At 36.4% G+C, this 20,240-nt stretch overlaps 1 protein-coding gene across 3 annotated transcripts in view; it reads left to right on the top strand.

The window, feature by feature from the left end:
- Positions 1-20,240, top strand: part of KHDRBS2 (KH RNA binding domain containing, signal transduction associated 2) — a 564,075-nt gene that overhangs the window by 523,202 nt on the left and 20,633 nt on the right. For all 3 annotated transcript variants that reach the window (XR_015554171.1, XR_015554170.1, XR_015554169.1), the window contains 3 exons: positions 12,838-12,920; positions 15,016-15,052; positions 15,596-15,765. The gene's annotated coding sequence lies outside the window, so the exon portion shown is untranslated. The remainder of the gene's footprint in view (positions 1-12,837; positions 12,921-15,015; positions 15,053-15,595; positions 15,766-20,240) is intronic.

Below are 20,240 nucleotides of genomic sequence, written 5' to 3'. Positions count from 1 at the left end.
CTGAATGGACTGAGATTATTTTTCTCCATCTGGCAGTATGGGGACTTGGGATGGAAATCAAGTTGAGGTATAGAAAAAATATAATTATATCTGCATTGCAGTCACTTGTTGCGTAACTTGCCTGACTCTTAAAATAATCAGAAATGAATACAGTAGGCTTCTCTGGCAACAGGGAATGAGAATTTCCCTGAGTTAGTGGCCTCTTAGCAGAAACCTTTGATAGAGTGAAAGCTGTTCGGAGAGTGGCCCTAAGTAATGAACATCTGCCTGTCAGGGTTGCTTTCTTTTGTCGGTATCAGAAAATGATGCAGGGTCCAGTTTGGATCCCCTCATGTCATCACGAGCGCTCTCATTAATTTCGAAGTGCTGGCTCCCAAAGACAACGGAAGAGGTACCCTGCCAGTTCTGGAGCCATTGTCTGTACAAACGTTCTCATGTCTGAGAACATCCGCCTCGAGCAAATCATACAAATTTGCCTGGAAAATTAAGGTTTTTAAATTACAGTACATTCCAGCTAAGAATAGTTTTGACGTCATTCGTGTGCACACTCCATACATTTTTTCAGATGATGCTGTAACTCTTGGTACACTGATGATTCTTTGATAGCTGGGAACTCACCAAAACACGAAAGGTAGTTAGCTTGGGCACTAAACAAAGTATTTTAAATAGTAATAAAGACGTTAATAAGTAAGAAAGTTTTTGTGCCTAATATTTGTACAACAAAAAGATTTACTATACTCAAGAATCAATTTGATGCCATTTAAGAGACCAAATAATGCTTGTAGGTCTTATGTGTAGTATTTAGATAATTTTCGCTTTCAGTGTACTAGTGGAACTAAGGCCATTTAGCTTAATAACAATTGAAGCGCTAACAGGTTTTAAATAAATTTGGCACAGAATGACCTATTAAAGGTTCTCATGACTTCTTTTAAAGGAAATAGTTTTTTTTTTTTAAGTTCTTTTTTTTTTTAAATTTATTATTTATTTTTTTTATTTTTTGTGAGGAAGATCGGCCCTGAGCTAACATCTGCCAATCCTTCTTTTTTTTTTGTTGAGGAAGACAGGCCCTGGGCTAACATCCATGCCCATCTTCCTCTGCTTTATATGGGACGCCGCCACAACATGGCTCAACAAGCGGTGTGTCGGTGCGCGCCCGGGATCCGAACCGGCGAACCCTGGGCCGCCACAGCAGAGTGTGCGCACTTAACCGCTTGCGCCACGAGGCCGGCCCCAGGAAATAGTTTTTTTAAACTATATTATTAAAATATTATTCTTGTGCCTTTAGTACTTCTCTTAAAAATATGTAAATTTGTATTTTGGAAACCACAAATGCCCCTTAAAAATATAACCCTTTTACCCATATAGCATTCTCTCTCTATCTCTTTATCTCTTTTATGTCTCTTGATTAACATAATATAGAAGTTTGTATGGTCTTTTTTTTTTAAAGGGAACAGAGAGAAATGATCAGTAATCTGAGTTGGCTGAATATGAAGTATCAGTTCCAGTATCAAGGAGCTGCCTGTTAACGAAAATTCCATCCATTTGCCACTCTTGCAGTTTCCATGGGAAGGTTTAATTTTTTACAGCAAAAAATTATGTATTATATGTATGGTGATAGATAAAAACTAGACTATTGGTGGTGAACATGATGCAGTCTATACTGCATAATATAATAATGTACACCTGAAATTTACACAGTGTTATGAGCCAATATGACATCAATAAAAAAATTATGTAGTACATGATGGAAAATATCCAATTACATGATAATTTACAAAATTGATTACATGATTTCTGTTTAGTGTGAGAGTATAGTATTAATAATAATAACAGTAATAGTAGTGGGGTCATTTGTTTTCTGAGCATACCTGCCAGGCAAGGTACTATAATTTTCACCTAAAATCTTACATGAAACATCTGTAATCCTTACAGCAAGCTTGCAAAGGAAGTACAGTTAACCCCATTTTACAGAAGAGGAAGTTGAAGTCCAGAAGTTTAACAATGTCACACTGCTAATATATTACAAAGCCAATATGTAAAACAAAGTTTGATAACCCACACACTTTCCAAAATGCTATGGTGATTCCCAACTTTGAATGAATTTGATGGAAAAGAGAATCTAAAATCTCAGATTAACATAATTTCTATTCTGTAGCAATATGACGAATATTGACTAAAAAAAAGATTGATAAAATATTTTAACTTGAAATGCATCTTTACTTTGATCTTCTCTCAAATTTGTCATTCTTTCAAAAGTTATGATTCCATCAGAAAAATGTAGATGAAAGTATCCCACATTTGTCATAAAGCATGACTACAGCCTTTTGTAGAATAAATGAATTCATTTATAATCTAAATGCCATTTGACATTAAGAAAAAAAACCACATGATTAAATAAGCATGAAAGCAATTTCAAGCTTTTATTCTTCAATCTATAAATCAGAACGCTGCTTTAAAGTAGGTGAGTCCATTTCAAACCAGAAATATCTTTGTATAAGCCATGTAGTCAAGTGTTAAGGGCACGATGTGAAGGTGTCGCTCAACGTTAAATATTTAAAAACAAAGTATTTCCTGTTGCCAATATAACGTGTAGCATTTCTCTGGGCATTCTAGTTTCCTATTAAAATATCTGAGTTAACAGTAAGATAGCTGTTCTTGTTGGCTGGCGGGCACCAGTCTTTCCATATTCATCATATGGATTAATTTCCTAGTCTATTTACATAGAATTTATTAATTGATACTCAAAAGATTATTTACAGTGGGGGGAAAAGGTCACTCTACTTGATATGCTGTTTTATATATCTCACTCTCTTACAATTTATTGTGAGAGGAATTGAGAAAATAGGAGAGGAAGTTGTCTTATTCAGACGTGACTGGATGCCTTAACAACAGCCAACTTGTCTTCCTTTACCAAAATAAGTACAAAATGAGACATCTTAAAAATTGTTGATGAGTTACTGAACACTAATTTTGTTCAAGTTTCTGTTCCACTATGTTTCATACTTCACAGGGGGATATAGTGAATGACCTATTTTCAAGAAAAATTTGGAGACTTGGATCCTCTTCTTAGACCTTCTCTGGAAGCAAATGTCAACACTGGCCACAGGTTTCCTATCACCTTGATGCCTCTCAGGGTGACTTCTGTCAGTAGGAAAATGTCCCCTCCCTTCTGTCTCACTCTCTGTCTGCCCTAACTCAGGTGGACTGTATTTCCTATGTTCTAACCACATAGCCTGCCTTTTCTGACATCAGGACATTTTTCAACCTCTGATACCATCTTGCCCCTTCTTTCCCAATGTCTTCTATCATCTTTGCATGGGGACAAAAGAACACAAAGAGAAAGGCAATTATGACTGTAGGGGAGGGAGCACTGTCCACTCTATTCAACAGAGCCCCTACATGAAGAAACGTTTATTGTGTTAATTATGTCTACTGTAAACCAAAAAGTATGAAAAGAGAAAAATCACATAATAACTGTTAACATTTTTATATAACCTCCTGCTCACAAAATCTTGATTTCTTATCTATCAAGTATAAAGGGATGCAATAGGTGAGAAAATGTCCCCAATTAGTCTAAATTCTCTAATCTCAAAGTATAAACCTTAAAATTAGAAATAACTAAACTTACGGAATTCACTAAAATCAGTGCATAAAATTTGTAACCAGAAGAAAGCCAGTTTTAAATGTTTTTCAACAGGGAAGATTATATTTACATTTTGCGTAGAGATAATCTTCCCAATGGAATTAATGTTGAGTTTTTAAGCAACTTTCAACTTTCTTTTTGGAAGTTTAAGAATATAAATTTATTTATTGAGCAATGGATAAATTATTTAGAACTAATATTAAATATGCTGCTTTATGCTTTCTTAAAAGACAGTAATCGTTAAAATAAGTAATACCACATTCCATCAGAGAAACTTCTCTGGAATCCTTTTATCATTGATAATCTTTTAACTTTCTAAAGACCTTTTTAAATTTCTAGTAAGTAAATCCTTCAAGCACAAATAGAATATGGCAGAATTGCCAGTGAATTGCTATTTTTTTGGGAGGATTTTTTTTTTTGTAGACTGTCTCCTTTTTTTAAAATTACAAAAGTAATCCATACTCAGGATTTAAAAAATTAGAATGTATAATGTAAATATGTAATATAAAAATCCAAAATGTATAATCCTACTCCTCAGAGGACATTCCTTCTGGTTTTCTTTCTCTTGCCTTCCCTCTTTCCTTCCTCCATTCCTTAGCTGCTTGTTGCTTATTTATTCATTTGAAGTGGGATTCTGCTGTACGCATATATGCAATTTTAATTTTCAGAAGTGAGGTGAGTTTTGTTTCTTTATGATAAAGCGAGCTAAAACCCACATCCACAGGTTGATTTGCGTGTGGAGGATTAAATCATAGTATGATGATTACCCTGTGAAACTCTAACCCACAGTACACGCTCTGGAGTGTAAGCAAAGTCACTTGAAGTTTTCAAGCTTTAGATTTCTTATAGGTAAAATGGGGATCATAATCGCACCTACTCACAGAATTGTGAGGTATATAAAGTAAAATCATACAGATGTGTGTATATCCTCCCCAAATTTAGTTAATATTCTCACCCAAATTAATTTTCTTTGACAAAATTTTTAACTTTAAGATATCTTCACAGTGTGTATCAAATGTGTAAATGAAAGCTAGTTTAATCCAAAAAATATTCCTATTATCCAAATCAGTTTGCAGCTTAGACATTTTTAAAATATTCTTTACTAAAATATTCAGCTAATGTAGTCTTTAGAACACCGTTGTAGAAATGCTTACCATTATATTCATAAAGAAACATATATTGGGTGTCTTCATAACAGGTATTATAAGATATGTTTATACACAAGAATCTTATAATAATGTTGCACATATGTTGTTCACATTGAAATAGGACTAAAAATGAAAGTGAGACTAACAATAATTTGGTACAACTGTTTCAATAATAATGTGAAGAAAAGGCATTTGGAATAATAGAATGACTAATACATGTCAAAGACTGTATTAAGTATTTTTATGAATTACTTTACATGTTTTCTCAACAACCGTACAATGTAAGTTCTAGGGTATCCTAATTTTCTAAGTGAGAAGACTGATCCTGAGAGAGGAGAAGTAACCTACCATCGCTGGGCAGTGGCGTGGGCTCTAACCCCAGGCGATCACAATGAGAGACCTCATCATTAGTCCCTACTGTCTACCATCCCCTCTGACTTTGGTGACAAAATTTTGTGGTAAACTAAATTTGAGAGGAAACCAAAATGTAGATGTGTAATTCATTTTTCAAGCTAGTAAAAAGGAATTTGAGGTAATTCTCTCACTATTAATATTGCCAAGATCAGTAGTACTAACTTTATAAAGTCTGATAGTAAATTTCTAAACACCTCTATGTGCATAAGCCAAAATATTCAGAATATCTTTTCTCCCTGGATTATTTAGAAAGTGAGTCTTGTGTAATAACCCTAAGCTCTGTATATGTTGTACCTGACTATATTTATTTGCCCCTCGTACCACTGATTAAATGGAAGCTATGTGTATCAAAGTATAGAATTTAGCCTTCATGGAGGTTGAGATATACTAAGTAACAAAATGTCATAAAACATCAATAAAAAATAAAAATAAACTAGAAAAATATATTTCTAGAAAAATAGTCATGGTTACTTTTACTTATTTATTTACTAATGGCATGCTCTATTATATTGATTTGTCCCAATCTGTGTGGTTGCAAAAGTAAAATGGAGTTTTCCTTTACTATCTCTTGTCCTATATAGATGATACACACTATCACAATGTATTTTATACTTTATTTTACTTAATAATAGGATACCAGAATGAAGGTGAACATAAGAATAAGAAAAAAATAGATTTAGAAAGAAAAATAATATAGCTAGAAAGCTGAGAAAGATCCATTAGAAGTGTTAAGATGAAACAGATAGCAACGTGAAAAACAAAAGATAGACCACCTTTACAACCGTCAAGGAATGTAAAGTCCTGAGATCTCATCATTCTCATAAATCACCGTCACGTGCAACTTATCACATAAGGCAGTAACTTTAGAAATTAAAAATATGCTTTCCCTTTACAGCAAATACAGAACATTCCACTATTGAATATATCTGCAACTTCTTTTGTCTGTCCCAGAACAATTGTTTTCATAGATAATTCCATTTTCCCTTCACTTCCACCAGCAGATTTTTTTTTTTACCACTTCAGAAAATTTCTATGTTGAGTAAGGAACAAAAATTTGCACTATCTTTTCACAGTGTATGTTAGTTCAAATTTGCACTTTTAGAAAGTTACAAATTACTGCGTATCACACAGCTTCAGAATTGTTTGGAGATAAAAAATAGGAGTACTAATTCTATGAATTCCAAGGGTATGCCAAAGTAATTTTATCACATTGCTTTACAATGATATTGATGTTTGAGAGAGACTGTCCTCCAAGCTATATTTTAAGAATCCTGTAGTTTGGAATACCATATACTATGAGTAAAAATAGACCCTGTTGGAAGCATTATCTCTATAAGTGTCTTAATAAGAATTGCTTATTTATTATATTTAGATTATGAGGAAGATGTCTAACATAGGATATTATAAAAGCTTAATTACTAATAAGTAAAACTTGGTGATGAGTTGATCTGCTTGTTCAGAAGTAGGAGAGGACCGTTAATTAATTCTCCCAGAATTTAAGTCCAAGGTGTTTGTGTATTTTAAATCATATTCACATGATTTGCTGAATCCACATAGTTTTCTACCATTAATTTACCACTTCATTATATCACTCAAGGAAACACCTTAACCTACAAATGAGACTAGAAATGATAGGCTGGGACAAAATGAAATAGGATCCAAAAAGTGGCCTTATGACAATTTACAGCTAAAAAATATTCAGTGGATGCCAAATAGTCTGCTGAGCTAGTCACAGAAGGAAAAATGTCATCAAGCCCAGCATCTTGCTTTAAAGATATTCAAGAAATATTTTGGGAAAGGACAGCCAGGCTTTACCTCTCTGGTAGCAAAAATTGGAGCCCTCTTGGGAAAAGGCTTAACTTTTTTATCTTAACTAGTATATTGATCCAGATTGATGGGAGGCATTTATTAAATATAACTAAATGAATAAAGATCAACTTGCCTCTATCTTTTTCTAATCTGATATTATGTAAAATTTATGATATATGTAAATTATATTGATTTATATGTAAAATGCTAATATTGTATATGACATTATAAGTACATATATATATATATGTATACGTATAGCCAGCTCTGGTGGTCTAGTGGTTAAGATTCAGTGCTCTCACTGCCACAGTCAGGGCTCTTTTCCCGGTCAGGGAACCACACCACCCATCTGTTGGTTGTCAGACTGTGGCAGCTGCCTGTTGCTGTGATGCTGAAAGCTACGCCACTAGGATATCAAGTACCAACAGGGTCACCCATGGTGGACAGGATTTAGTGGAGCTTCCAGACTGAGACAGACTCAAAAGAAAGACCTGCCCACCCACTTCCAAAAAAATTGGCTGTGAAAATCCTATGAATAGCAGCAGAGCATTGTCTGATATAGCGCTGGAAGGTGAGAGGATGGCACAAAAACACTGGGCAGGGTTCCACTCTGCTGTACACAGGGGCGCTAGCGGTCGGAACTGACTCCACACCATTAGCAAAAAAAGATTTTAAAAAATGTATACCTGTTTATCGACCTATCTATCTATGCATTGATACTTTAAAAATCTTTTTAAGATAATATTGATTTAATTATCACAACAGCTCTATGAAGAAAGCAGGGCAAATTTTCTTATCTTCATTTTAAAGATAAAGAAACAAAATTTCACAAGCTTAAGAGTTTTATCCAAAATTACATAAATGGTTGGGGCCCGCCCGGTGGCGCAAGGGTTAAGTGCGCGCGCTCCGCTGCGGCTGCCCGGGGTTCGCCGGTTTGGATCCTGGGCGTGCACTGACACACCGCTTGGCAAGCCATGCTGTAGTGGCATCCCATATAAAGTGGAGGAAGATGGGCACGGATGTTAGCCCAGGGTCAGTCTTCCACAGCAAAAAAAGAGGAGGATTGGCAGATGTTAGCATAGGGCTGATCTTCCTCACACACACGCAAAAAATCACATAAATGGTGGGAATGGTCAGAAACATTAACCTCTTCAAAATAACTACCCATTTTGTATTTGTAAAAGATAATATCCAGTGGTGGAAGAGAGATCAAGGTTGTCTGAGAGGGAACACTGTTCATGTGCAGTAATTATTAAAACACATCCTAAGTTATCCAAAAGTTTTGGGAATTACTTTTACCTATATATAAACATTTACTCATAACCTTAATAATTACCACTAGATGCCTCCTAAAGACATGCCATAATACTGAATACTTTAAAAAAACAGCATACTGGTGTCAGATGATTATGAAATTCCTCAAAATCAAGAGCCTAATGATTACTGAATTTGTAATATCTAAATTAACTGATAATTTTTCTGATTTTAGCTGGAAGAGAATGGAATTGAAATTAATTAATTAAAAGTACAAAACATTAAGTGAGAAATTAATGAAAGCATTCTAATTTGATTTATAACATATCAAAATTGTGACTCCATTTCTTTAGCATCTATGATGATAAAAATCTCAAAAGAAAAAAAAATTCAGTAACCATTGGGTATCAGCACTGGAAAACAATTAGCATAGTGTTGGCCATCATTTTTCTATATTTACATTAGTCCCTCCATCTTAGAATGTTTATGACTATTGGATAATTGAGGTTTTTAAATGCCCAGTAAGTTTCAAAATCTAATTTTGGCTCGGTTTGCAAAGGCCAAAAAAAGTCATACAATTTCCTAATTTTAACCCAGCACCCTGATTTGAAGACAAGATCCCAGGAGGTTTGAGTCTAAATTAAGCAGATCAGCAGTTGATCTTGACTTAATTTACTAAACAGTTTTATTTAGCAGTGCAGAGACGTGGGCTTCTTCCATAAAAATGTGGTCACCTGGAAGGATTCTGCTATCTGGTCCAATTTATCTCTGTCCACTTTTACTGTTAAAGTGCATTGCAAGGACCCAGAAATACTTATTTGTCAAAAACCCACTGTTGAAGCAAGACATGACAAATCAATACAGATTTTACTGTTTTACAATTCCGCTGTGTAATCTACTGTACAGAAAAGACACTAGCTCTTTTTCCAATATAAAAGCAGCTTACTTGAGAGTCTGAGGCTACTCAGTTGCCAGGTCAAACCTCATTCCTCAATTCAACATGAGTTCCTGAACTTGCTCCTGTGGTCACACAGCTGCCTGTGTTACACACTCCAGGTCCTGGTGTGTTCAGAAGCTCACAGGTTCTGGTTAACTGCTGAGATCAGGAAATGCACTTTTTATTAAGCATAGGTGACTAATTAAAATATTAGGGCTCATTATATAAATAATACTTATATCTAACTTGTAAATAGTAAAACAAATACATTTGGTGACAAGATGATCCTCGCCGCCTGCCTCCCCTAATGTAGGGGAAGGAAGGGTCTAGAAATGCAGTAAAAATGAGAGATGACTTTAGTTATGTCTACGATGTCCACGCCAAAAAAAAAATAAGATTTTGATATGCTACAGAAGGTTTCTAAAACATGTATTTATTTGTAAAGATAAATTATTTGATAATTACATTTGGTAAATGTCTATTTGGGCATTATTTCCTTCTCTTCTGAGGCTAGATTTGCTTTTAGCAATGTTAAAATAGTTTATAAATGCTTTCATTTATTTTCTAATTAGACTTCATTATGACTGCAGTAGAAGTATAACTTATTTCTCAAAGTAACCCTGATTGTTAATGTTAATATATTGTAGCTGTGTTCAGTCAGTTTTATAGATTGTCAAGTTGTAGAAAGTGACACATACTTCAGTTCTGAAATGATTCATATATATAACTAATACTTTTATTCTTAGTAGGACCATGGACAACTTCAAATTATAATTATTTAACTTATCAGGCTATTGGTTCCTAAATAAAGTAGCTGTTTTATTTATTTTTAACTGCCTTCAATGTACAAATACACAGGAAAACAGAATTGAGAACAGAAATTTCAGGACAAGGCACAGTCTGTTAATTTGTCGATGACTATGAATTACAATGGAATTAAATTTCAAAATAAAATTGAGTGCAAAATAAGCTATAAATGGTCTTTATTATTAAAAAAATAAAAACAAAATAAGGTCTTGCTTATATTGTATAGAATATTGATTTCATAATGTCTTTAGTGCTGGCACACTTGTTTCTTCAAAAGATATTCAGATCGTACCAGAACTCAAGTGAATGAATAAAATTTTTATTTCAGACTTTAATGGAATTTGTGTATATTTTCTATTTTCCATATAGTATACTTACCCAGCCTCCAATTTTATTGATTAGGCAGTTTTGAAAGTTTATTTTTTTCCTACTTTAAAAAGAATGAAGTTTAGAAATGTGTTATCTATTGAACTGATAATCTATCCAAAATAGGACATTTGCAAAAATTAGCCACTGTCAACTCTCTCTTCCACTTTGCATTTGTGGAGAATGTGAACATTACTTATTAGTGATGCAATTCCTCTCACCTTTCAAAATATACCCTTATAATGGAGTTAATAGAAAAAAACGTATAACATGAAACACAAGTGTCATCCAATAGTTCTGACTACATTTAACACCAATGATTTATGTCTTACATTAACATAACACCCCAGGCTATTCCCAGTATTCTATTTCCTAAAGTATTTTCCTCTACTCTAATTTTTGACATATAAAAATCAGCTATAAAATAACTGGGGAAACATACCATATGGATTTTTAATTGGAAGTAAAATTGAGGATTTATTATTTCATGCCTAATCAGTTTATCTACTAAATGCCCACCCAGCACATTCAGATTTGTATGTCACATTCACTTGCTCATAGCTTCAAAAATCGACTAGACATGAATTAGAATATTAATTAGTACCTAACAATATGTAGAATTAGAAAAAATATATCCAGTTAAATTGCAATGAATTTGGTTTTAATATGAAATAATGATACATTTAAAAATTACAATAAAAGTCAGTCAATTGCACTGCTAAAATTTCTTAATGTGCTGTAATACCATAAAGCCACCTTTATTTATTACAAATAATAAAACTGTAGTGCTAACCTAGTCAAATTCAAATCAATTCAACTACATACATCTCAGTGAAATAATGTTTAAGAAACACAAACTAAAAAATGAAAGGTTCATTGCCCTATAATCAAAAGCAGTGAACTTGAAACTTCAACCAACCAGATGATGTTTGTCATTTCTCGGTTGTGTTCTTAGTGGGAAGTTGTCAAGGATGTTTGACATCTCTTAAACTTGCAATCTCATTTGTCCCTTATGAACCTTATGTTGATACGTTAAACTGAAGGACAGAAAGAAGAGGACGGCCACACTTCTATTCAAATACATACATCAGCATTCGCAAATTCGTGCACGGTGTAAAAGGATCCTTCATTTCCAGAAGGAAATGTGCACTGTCTCTCATTTCCTTAGTATTTGGTTTTTTTCTTTCTTTCTTTTCCCTGTGTCTAATGGTGCCCAACTAATTTGGGACAATGAGGGATATTATTAGTTAATTGTCCCAGTGTTGGAGACATCAGGGCTCTTATACTAGAATGAAAAACCGTGAATGAATATAATACTGCAATATCCAAATAACTACAAAAGCCAGAAATAATTTTTTATCATAAATTCAAAAATGGCAATATTTCAGTGAAAATATATTTTCGGTAACTTTATAAAACTTCTACAAACGGAAGGGTGTTGAATTAATACATTCAATCAACTAGTGCTTTCTGCTATGTCCTATATAAGGAAAGTAGAAATATCAATAGGTGTGTGGATTTGCAAGTTGAGGTAGCATTTGAAATACAAAAGCGGAACCTTTCTAGCATAGTAAACCAAGTCTCCCCTTTCGACTGGTCTGACCGGGTCATTTCTATTCTGACCCTCTTTTGATCTTCAATTTGAAGGCAGCAAGGCTCCAGCTCCATAGATTGTTTCCTTCCAAATGCTTCAATTTGTCTGTCATTCTTGCAGGGGAGTAGAAGATTTTTGAATATCAGTGTATGTTCTATATTCCTTAGCTGACATTTTCAGCTACTATAAGAATCCTGGGAATTTTTAATAATAGTTGAGGTTCCGTTAAACTTAGTTTTCAAATAGCTTCTTAGAGTTTATTCATCAAGTAATTCAGAGTGTAAAAGTAGCACATAAACATTAATTGAAGAGCCATTAAGCAAGATGCCTGTTTGTTTTTGGTTGATGGAGGACATAAAGCTTCGTACCCTGTGGTGGAAAACAATTAGGTCTTATGATGAACATGCCATTAAATATACTACCACCAGACTTAGACCAGTTACACTTTACAAAATCGCAGCCAGCTGTAGTCAGAAGCCTGCCCGAGTTAGAGGAAGTCATATTTTCACTGTCGTGGCTTAGCTGCTTGTAAATATTGTAGTGTGCCTCGTGCCTTATGCTAATGGCGATGACTAATGGTTGTCATTATCTTCATTCAATCTCATAGAAAACTTCCTCAGGAGAGATGATCATAGCTAGAGTGCTGCTTAAAGTTAAACTGTTTTTCTAAAACACAGAATATAAAAAGCATTTAAGTACAAGAGGTTGGATGGATAATTTATTTTGTTTTGAGTATGTTTGACAACTATTACTGTTGATAAATTTGCTATGAACCGAATTGATACCCGTGTAGGAGTGCCTTATAGATGCCTATATGTGTGTTTGCATAATGCTTTAAATTTGTTCTGCTCATCTGGGACTGTAGGTGAAGACGTATGATAGAAAAACCAAAAACTGGAATAAATCTGACACAGACTGTGTGGAGGTTCAATGTTTATAACAATGGAGGTGAGTCCTCTCATCCACTTGTGATTTCATTTATGCACTCTGCTTACAAGACAGGTACAGAATACTTCATCCTGGGCCCGAAAAGAAATGCTTAAATGGATGAAGCAGCTCTTTGCATGAGAGCTAAGTGGGACATTAAACTTATGTCAGAAAAGCAAGAGTTTTTTTATTCTACATTGTAGCAGCATGGCAGTAATGTATTGATTCTCTTATGCACACGATTTTCATATGTCTTATATCACCAGAACTTGAGGTTATGCATTTCTGTAGTACAAAGTAAAAACAGGAACAAAAATCAATTAATAAGGAAATATATTTTTTTGAGAGAATGTGATGAATATTCACACTATTTCCAATAATAAGGGGAGTGGGGACAAAAAGTTCCGGAAGAAAGGAAAAGCCACCCACCGTACATGATGGATCTTTACGGAGCCTTTGTCCAAAGAGTTACTGTTGTCATCCTTCCCAATATCACCTTTTTGTAGAGAGGGAAAGTTCAATTTTATCAGCAAGAGGGCCAATATATGCCTCCATATGGCATGGAGTAGAGTGGAACAGAACACGATAGACTAGGACCATGATTATTTGTTCCCTCCTAAAATTCTAATTTGTTCTAAAACAAAAGGAGAAATAAATGTATGGCTAGATGGGTGATCAGCGATATAGATGATTCAAAAGAGAGGTTTCTGTTTTCTTGTTTATACACACATTTGTTGAAAAAGAACTTACGTAGAGAGTATAAATTACAGTGTATATATTTGTTTAATGAAACAGGAAATTGTATAAGAGATTTCAGAAAGTTTCTCTTGAAAGTACTTAAAATACAAATTTTTAAAAAATGAAAGTGCGTCTCTCGGGACCTGATCTTCAGGGAGAACTTAGGAAAGACTTCGCCTAAGTTATAAATAATATAGAAACACAAGGCCTCCTTCTGTTTTGTCTCAGAGGAGTCTGGAAGAAGGCAGCACCATACTTTTGTGCTCATCTTGAATCTGACACATACATAACATCTTCCCAAAGAGTTCCACGTAAATTCTCCCACACAATATAACACTCCCCAAGGAATTTGCCTTCAGCTGGAAAATATATTGTAGATAAGGCAACCATGCGTCCTGGTTTACACCTGTTGTCCCAGTGTGATTATTATTATAGCACCACCTTTCACTCTCAGATATGTCCCAGTATGCATGACTAATTATGGTACCTTTATCTATAAATAATAATGAAATGTTAATAATAATAAAATAAGCTTTATTGTAAGCTTGCTATTTGTCACAGATTTTGAAATGCTTTCATGTATAATGAATTATTCACAGTAATCCAGTGAGGAGGGTATTTTATGGCTCCCATTTCACAGTTGAGGAAACAAAGAGATAGAGAGGTTAAATAGCACGGCCTCCCCCCATAGTGGGCATCCTGCAACCGGACGCAGGTCTGCCTCTATGACAACATAGGCCAGAAGATGATACACTATCTTCCTATCTGCTGGTCGGTATGATTAGCTTGGTTTTACTTAATACATTCGAAGATTATCAATAGTTCTAATCTGTTATTCTTTCTAGCTATTATAACTATATTTTTACAAGGACTGCATTTTAAGAGGCAGGAAAGGAGTACTGATCCAATGTAAAAGTCAGCTGGGTTGCAGTTCAGGATATTACTGTTACTGTATTAATGATAGCAATGATTTGTTAAGTGACTAGTTCACGGCAGACACTGTAGTTGGGGTTTTCCCTGTGTTCTTTCACTGACTCTGAAAACAGCTCTGCGAGGCGGAACATTTGAACCCCACGAATGTGTATGAATGGCTTTAGCTATTAGCCCTAAACTGGTTCAGAGGTTAGAAATGAAGACTGGGGGATTAACCCATTTCAGCAGGCCCCTCCAGTGCTGATGTTCTATGACTAGATTAGATGCCACTGGGAGTAACTGATTAGCAGGATCTAAGGCATAAAATCTGGATGCTGAGGAAAATACTTGGGGGCAAAGAGGCTTCCGTAACGCCTCATGTTTATATTAGCTGTCATGCACTGAGTGCTTACTAACGGCACACACTTTACAACTATCTTTTCTTTTGTTTTTCCCCTCACCATAGGCCAAATAAGAAGAGAATTTGGATCTGAATCAACAGCGTAAGTTTAACCCCACTATGGCTAAAGAGAGCATCTTTCTCTGAAACTCTCTAGGGATTGCCCTAATTTAGGAACCTTTCTGAAAAGCAATATTAAATAAAGATGAATAAATAATATTTGCTCAATCAAATTTGTTCCACCACGGTATAAAGAATATGAATAGAAAAATAGATATGATAGTATTATATAGAAGTTGTTGAAAGGCAATTCCTTGGCATTTTTTTCAAACAAGAAGGGTGGAAATTCTTACTAGTGCAGAGTAAGTTCTGTGTGCTGCAGAGAACAAAGTAAATATAAGTCTATGCCTACACACAAAAGATGATTACAATTCACTAGGGAACAGAAGACTATCAATGCACAAATATAGATTATGTACCATCATAAAATGCCAAATCTTATAGGGTAATTTGTGCAGTTATTCTTAACTGGGAGTGTGTTACATGTGGTCTATTTTAAAAATACAGATGCTAGGACCATAATTGCATTGACCAAATGAGTTTCTAAGATTGGAGCCTAGAAATGTGTATTTTTTAAACTCCACAGGTGATTCTGAAGTGCCTTATGAATAACAACCACTGGATAAAAATATATATGGAACGTGTTAATGTTAATTATGCAGACTGAAAAAGAAGAGGTTAATTTGGACAGGGATTTAAAAAGATGGCTTCATAGAAGAAACGAGAATTGCACGAAAGGTCAGATATGGACAGAAGGTAGGTGAAACAGAACTTTTTTCTTTTACATTTTAGCTCAAAATAAAATCTTGCCTTTAGAGGTTTTTTCCCGCATTTCGGATTCCTAAATGGATTGATCTAGAATAGATAATAAAACTTATAACAATGAATATCTGGAAATGTTCAAATATCTTTTAATATATCTATGATATGGCCACATGAAACTCAAGTTTAAAGTCTTGCTTGAAAGCTTGTATATTATTATAGATTAATATCAGAAATAAAGAACTTTTATCACAATTAGTAAATGTAATTTAGACTGCAAACTGCCATGGGCAGGATCTGTGTTTTATTTAAATTTGGGTTCTTAGATCTTTAACATAGGGATTGGTATCTAGAATATGCATAACACATATTTGTTGAGTGGATGAGACATTTAGATTTTCTTCGTTTATTCATTCCACCTTGTTTGTGGGGCAGATTTCAATGGTCTCCATTTGGAGGATCCAGTATTTTACCTATGAAGGTTTTGGTTTGTTTGTTTGTTTCTTGTCCAGAACCGATGAGCTGGCAGACTTTCAACAGTCATTAGCTTATAAGAGTAAGCTTTTAGGCTTTTTCTTTCCCAATAAAAAGACTAAAGAGAAAGAAGAAGAGTGGAAAAGGCAAAGGAGTTGCGAGCATCTTAACAGCAGGGAGTTCTCCATCCACGTTTCTTTATCCACGTTTCTCAGACCAGCCTCTCCAGGGGGAGGAGCAGGCAGAGTCACCAAACCTGTCAACGGGGAGGAGCAAGGCTTCCCAAGCTTTCCCACGCTCTTTCTGCTGACCTACTTTTTTGTAGAACAGGGTTGTTTTGTTATGGTTTGGGTTTCGGTTGTTAACAGTTTTAAAGACATGACGACCACAAAGATCCCTAAGAATCTTTATTTTACTGTATTACCTCCTCCTAGTGCCAGTCAAGCCAAGCTTCATTAGCATTTTGTTGTTATTGTTGTGGAAAAAATGTCAGGAGATGTTCATATTTCTCCCGTGGAATTTTATACTACTTTTGGAAACAGTTTCATGGGGGTAAAAATAATAGGAAGAAGAAAGAATGAGCAGACAACAGAACACAGATGGGAAAGGGTATGCTAAGCTGATGACAGAGAGCTTTGATCTTATTATTCACCTATGTGTTTTGGAGAATAAAGGAGAAAGTGGAAGGCATCAGATAGTGTTCTGATGTGGACATGTATTTGTAAAACATTTTTGGGGAGAGACAGCTTTGATAATAAAGACAGACACTTAGGTTGGTGTTAGAGAAGGCACAGGTAGGTTCTAGAAGAAGGAGCCTGGGCAGAAGCAACCGGACAGGATGCCTGTGAGCTCAGCTTTGGGGCCACTCAACAGAAGTCCTGGTTATCCATCCCATTTATTGCTTAAGATCAACTGAGACATGGCTCCAGGCTAGAGAGGCTTAAACAAAGGGCCACTTCCCTAAAGGACCATTGAATGAACTCTTGAGGTGACTATATTCTGTAACAGACACATGGAATTATTAGTTGGACCAAACCCAAGACTTCCACATTGCTAATTGGAATCTTAGTAACTGTACTGGCTGCAAAATAACCTGAGAAACTGTGGCTTGGAAAATGTCTGGTACCTGGCTCAAGGCATATATCTACTGGCCATTGTACGAGTGGTGGCACTTTCTTGGCCTCTCCTTTCCCCTTTCTAGCTGCTACATGATTGCCTCATCCCAGCAAGCCTGATTATCGTCAGTGAAAAATGCACCAAAAATAAACATGATCACATAATTCTTTATAAGCAGTGATTGAACAAGAACATATCTAAAACAGTTTAATTCACATTGAGTTGCATAAAACAGCTGAAAATAAAATGAGTTCATGTTTTAAGAATATTTCAGGAGTGGATCATCACGTCCGTGGCATGCGTGTCATCTTGAGTACAACAGTAATTTTAATCAGCCAGTGGTGTGCTGGAGACACAAGCTCATGAGATCCGAGAATGTGCATCTCTTCTCAGCTAGGCTTCAGTGACTTCACTTTTTGAGCTTAAAGTGGACCCTGGTGGGGCTATTTGTACCACTGAAATTGGCAACTGCTATCTCTTAGTTCATTTGGGCTGTTATAAAAAAATACCACAGATTGAGTGGCTTATAAACAACAGAAATTTATTTCTCACAGTTCTGGAGGCTGGAAGTCTGAGGTCAGGGTGCCAGCAGGGTCTGGTGAGGGAACCTCTTCCCGGTCCCAGACTTCTTGGATCCTCACATGGTGGAAGGAGCTAGGCAACCCCGTGAGATCTCTTTTCTAAGAGCAATAATCCCATTCAAGAGGGTACCACATTCATGACCTAATCACCTCCCAAAGGCCCCACCTCCCAAGACCATTGCATTGGGCGTTAGAATATCAACATGTGAACTTGGGGGTGGGGGGGACCACAGCAAACCTTCAGACTATAGCACACTACAAATAAGGGCTTTTTTTCTCTTGCAGAGTGCCAATGAGCCAGTTTACCAGCACACCACTGAGTTACATGCACGTTTTAGAAGAGACCCCATATAAACATATGTCTCTGTAATTAAGAACGTTGCTTGCTGGGTAAATATTAAGAAGACACTGCTTAAGAGAGTATTTTGTTAGACTGCCAAAGCTCATATCTTTTATTAGCTGTCCATTAGCCTCCTTGTGTCTTAGTCTCCCCATCCTTAAAATGAGAACATAACAATACCTACTTCGTAGGATGGTTCTGTTGATTAAATGGTGCAATATATGTGATGTACTTTAAAAAATGTCGGGGAGCCGGCCCGGTGGCGCAAGCGGTTAGGTGCGCTCGCTCCGCTGCCGCGGCCCGGGGTTCGCCGGTTTGGATCCTGGGCGCGCACCAGCGCACCGCTTGTCAGGCCATGCTGTGGTGGCATCCCATATAAAGTGGAGGAAGATGGGCACGGATGTTAGCCCAGGGCCAGTCTTTTTGCTGAGGAGGATTGGCAGATGTTAGCTCAGGGCTGATCTTCCTCACAAAAAAAAAAAATGCCGGGCACAGGGAAGGTGCTTAACAAGTGTTTCTATTGGTATCAACAGGAGAGGAGACTAGATGGTTTTTTACAGTCTTCTCCTAAAAGACTGTAATTTCAGTGTTTTTTTCCTTGTTGAGCTTTTATATATTTTAGAGTCCGTACCCAACTTCCACAAGTTTTGTGAAGATCCGTTGATGGAACACATCAAATCACTTTGAAATGCATACAGCACTGTGTAAATGAAAGGTGGAATAATTATGTTCAAGACATCATCTTGAATTTTGTTTATACTGCATCTTTGAAATGAGCATCAGATTTTTCTCTAGGCAGTTACTGCTCCTACAGAAACAAACACAGATGGTGCCCAAACCTCCTACTGCATCGTTTTAGGCAACGGCATTTATCAAAATACTGCAGGTCACTAAATGCACAAAGACTCAAAACCAACCCCACATCTCAGTGTCAGGCCAGCATGGTAATTTAGGCAAATAAGCCTTTGTGTGATAATTCAAGGATTTTCTAATTCTTAGAATGCACCAGCACAACAAACAGAAAATCTTACACGTCGGCTAAGTTTTACAAAATAAGATATTAGAATGCAGTTTCTTTTAGAGAAAAAATCAGTTTGTCTTTTCTGATGAGTGTGTCTAGCCAAATTAAAGCTAATTTTTGGGATGTGCATGCAGATGTCCCATCTTACGTTGACCTTCTAGCCAAGCAAAGCAGAGAAAAGGGAAATGTGTTTTAAAGATATTTTTCTTACACTCCAACCTTCTAACAACCCAGTCTTGGAAGTGCAGGCTTCCTCTTTTCAGCAGGTGGCCCTGGGATTTCTGTAACTTAATTATCTTAATCGGGTCTTGGGCCGGTTTGCCCTGGATCCATTCCTTGCCCTCCCCCTGGCTCAGTGCTGGGCAGGGAGATCTGACCCCTGAGGCCTCCTTTCCTGGAAAGCTGTCTCAGGTGACTTGCAGCTGGCTTCAGCCAACGGGGGCTTGCAGTTGAGGGCAATGGTGGAAGACAGGAGGTTGGGAAGAAGGAAGGAGCCAGGGTATTTCTCCCGAGATCCAGCGTGCCTCCTGCAGCTTCTCAGGCAGCAGCTATGTCTCTTCCTTGCTCCGCTTCCAGGCAGCGCAGCCTGCCTCGGTCCCAGTTCCCAGCAGGTAACCCAAGGCCTGTGTGCCGCAGCAGCACCTGCCTGTCCCGTGTCCCTGCATCCTGGGGTTGGTTGTGGCTTGCTCCTGTGGCTAGTTTCTGGGTTGCCTCACTTTTCTCTGGTCGGCTTCTTCTGTCTCTTTCATAACCTGCTTTGTACTTTAATCAATTCCCTGCATGAGTCCGCCATTTAAATATCCCAAGTGAATCCTGTTTTCCTTGATTGGACCCTGACTGCTCAACGGAATTCTCAGGCAGGTGACACTGTTGGAAGTGCCACTCTCTGTACCCACCACAAAGACCTCAGGGGCCCTCCTGGAGCGTGAACTCCTGT

The sequence above is a fragment of the Ceratotherium simum genome, chromosome 13 (genome assembly GCF_057802395.1).
Source record: "Ceratotherium simum simum isolate JZ-2026a chromosome 13, ASM5780239v1, whole genome shotgun sequence".
In the NCBI taxonomy this organism is placed as follows: Eukaryota; Metazoa; Chordata; class Mammalia; order Perissodactyla; family Rhinocerotidae; genus Ceratotherium; species Ceratotherium simum.
Note: the sequence above shows the minus strand (reverse complement) of the source record. Positions and strands in the feature narration are given on the sequence as shown.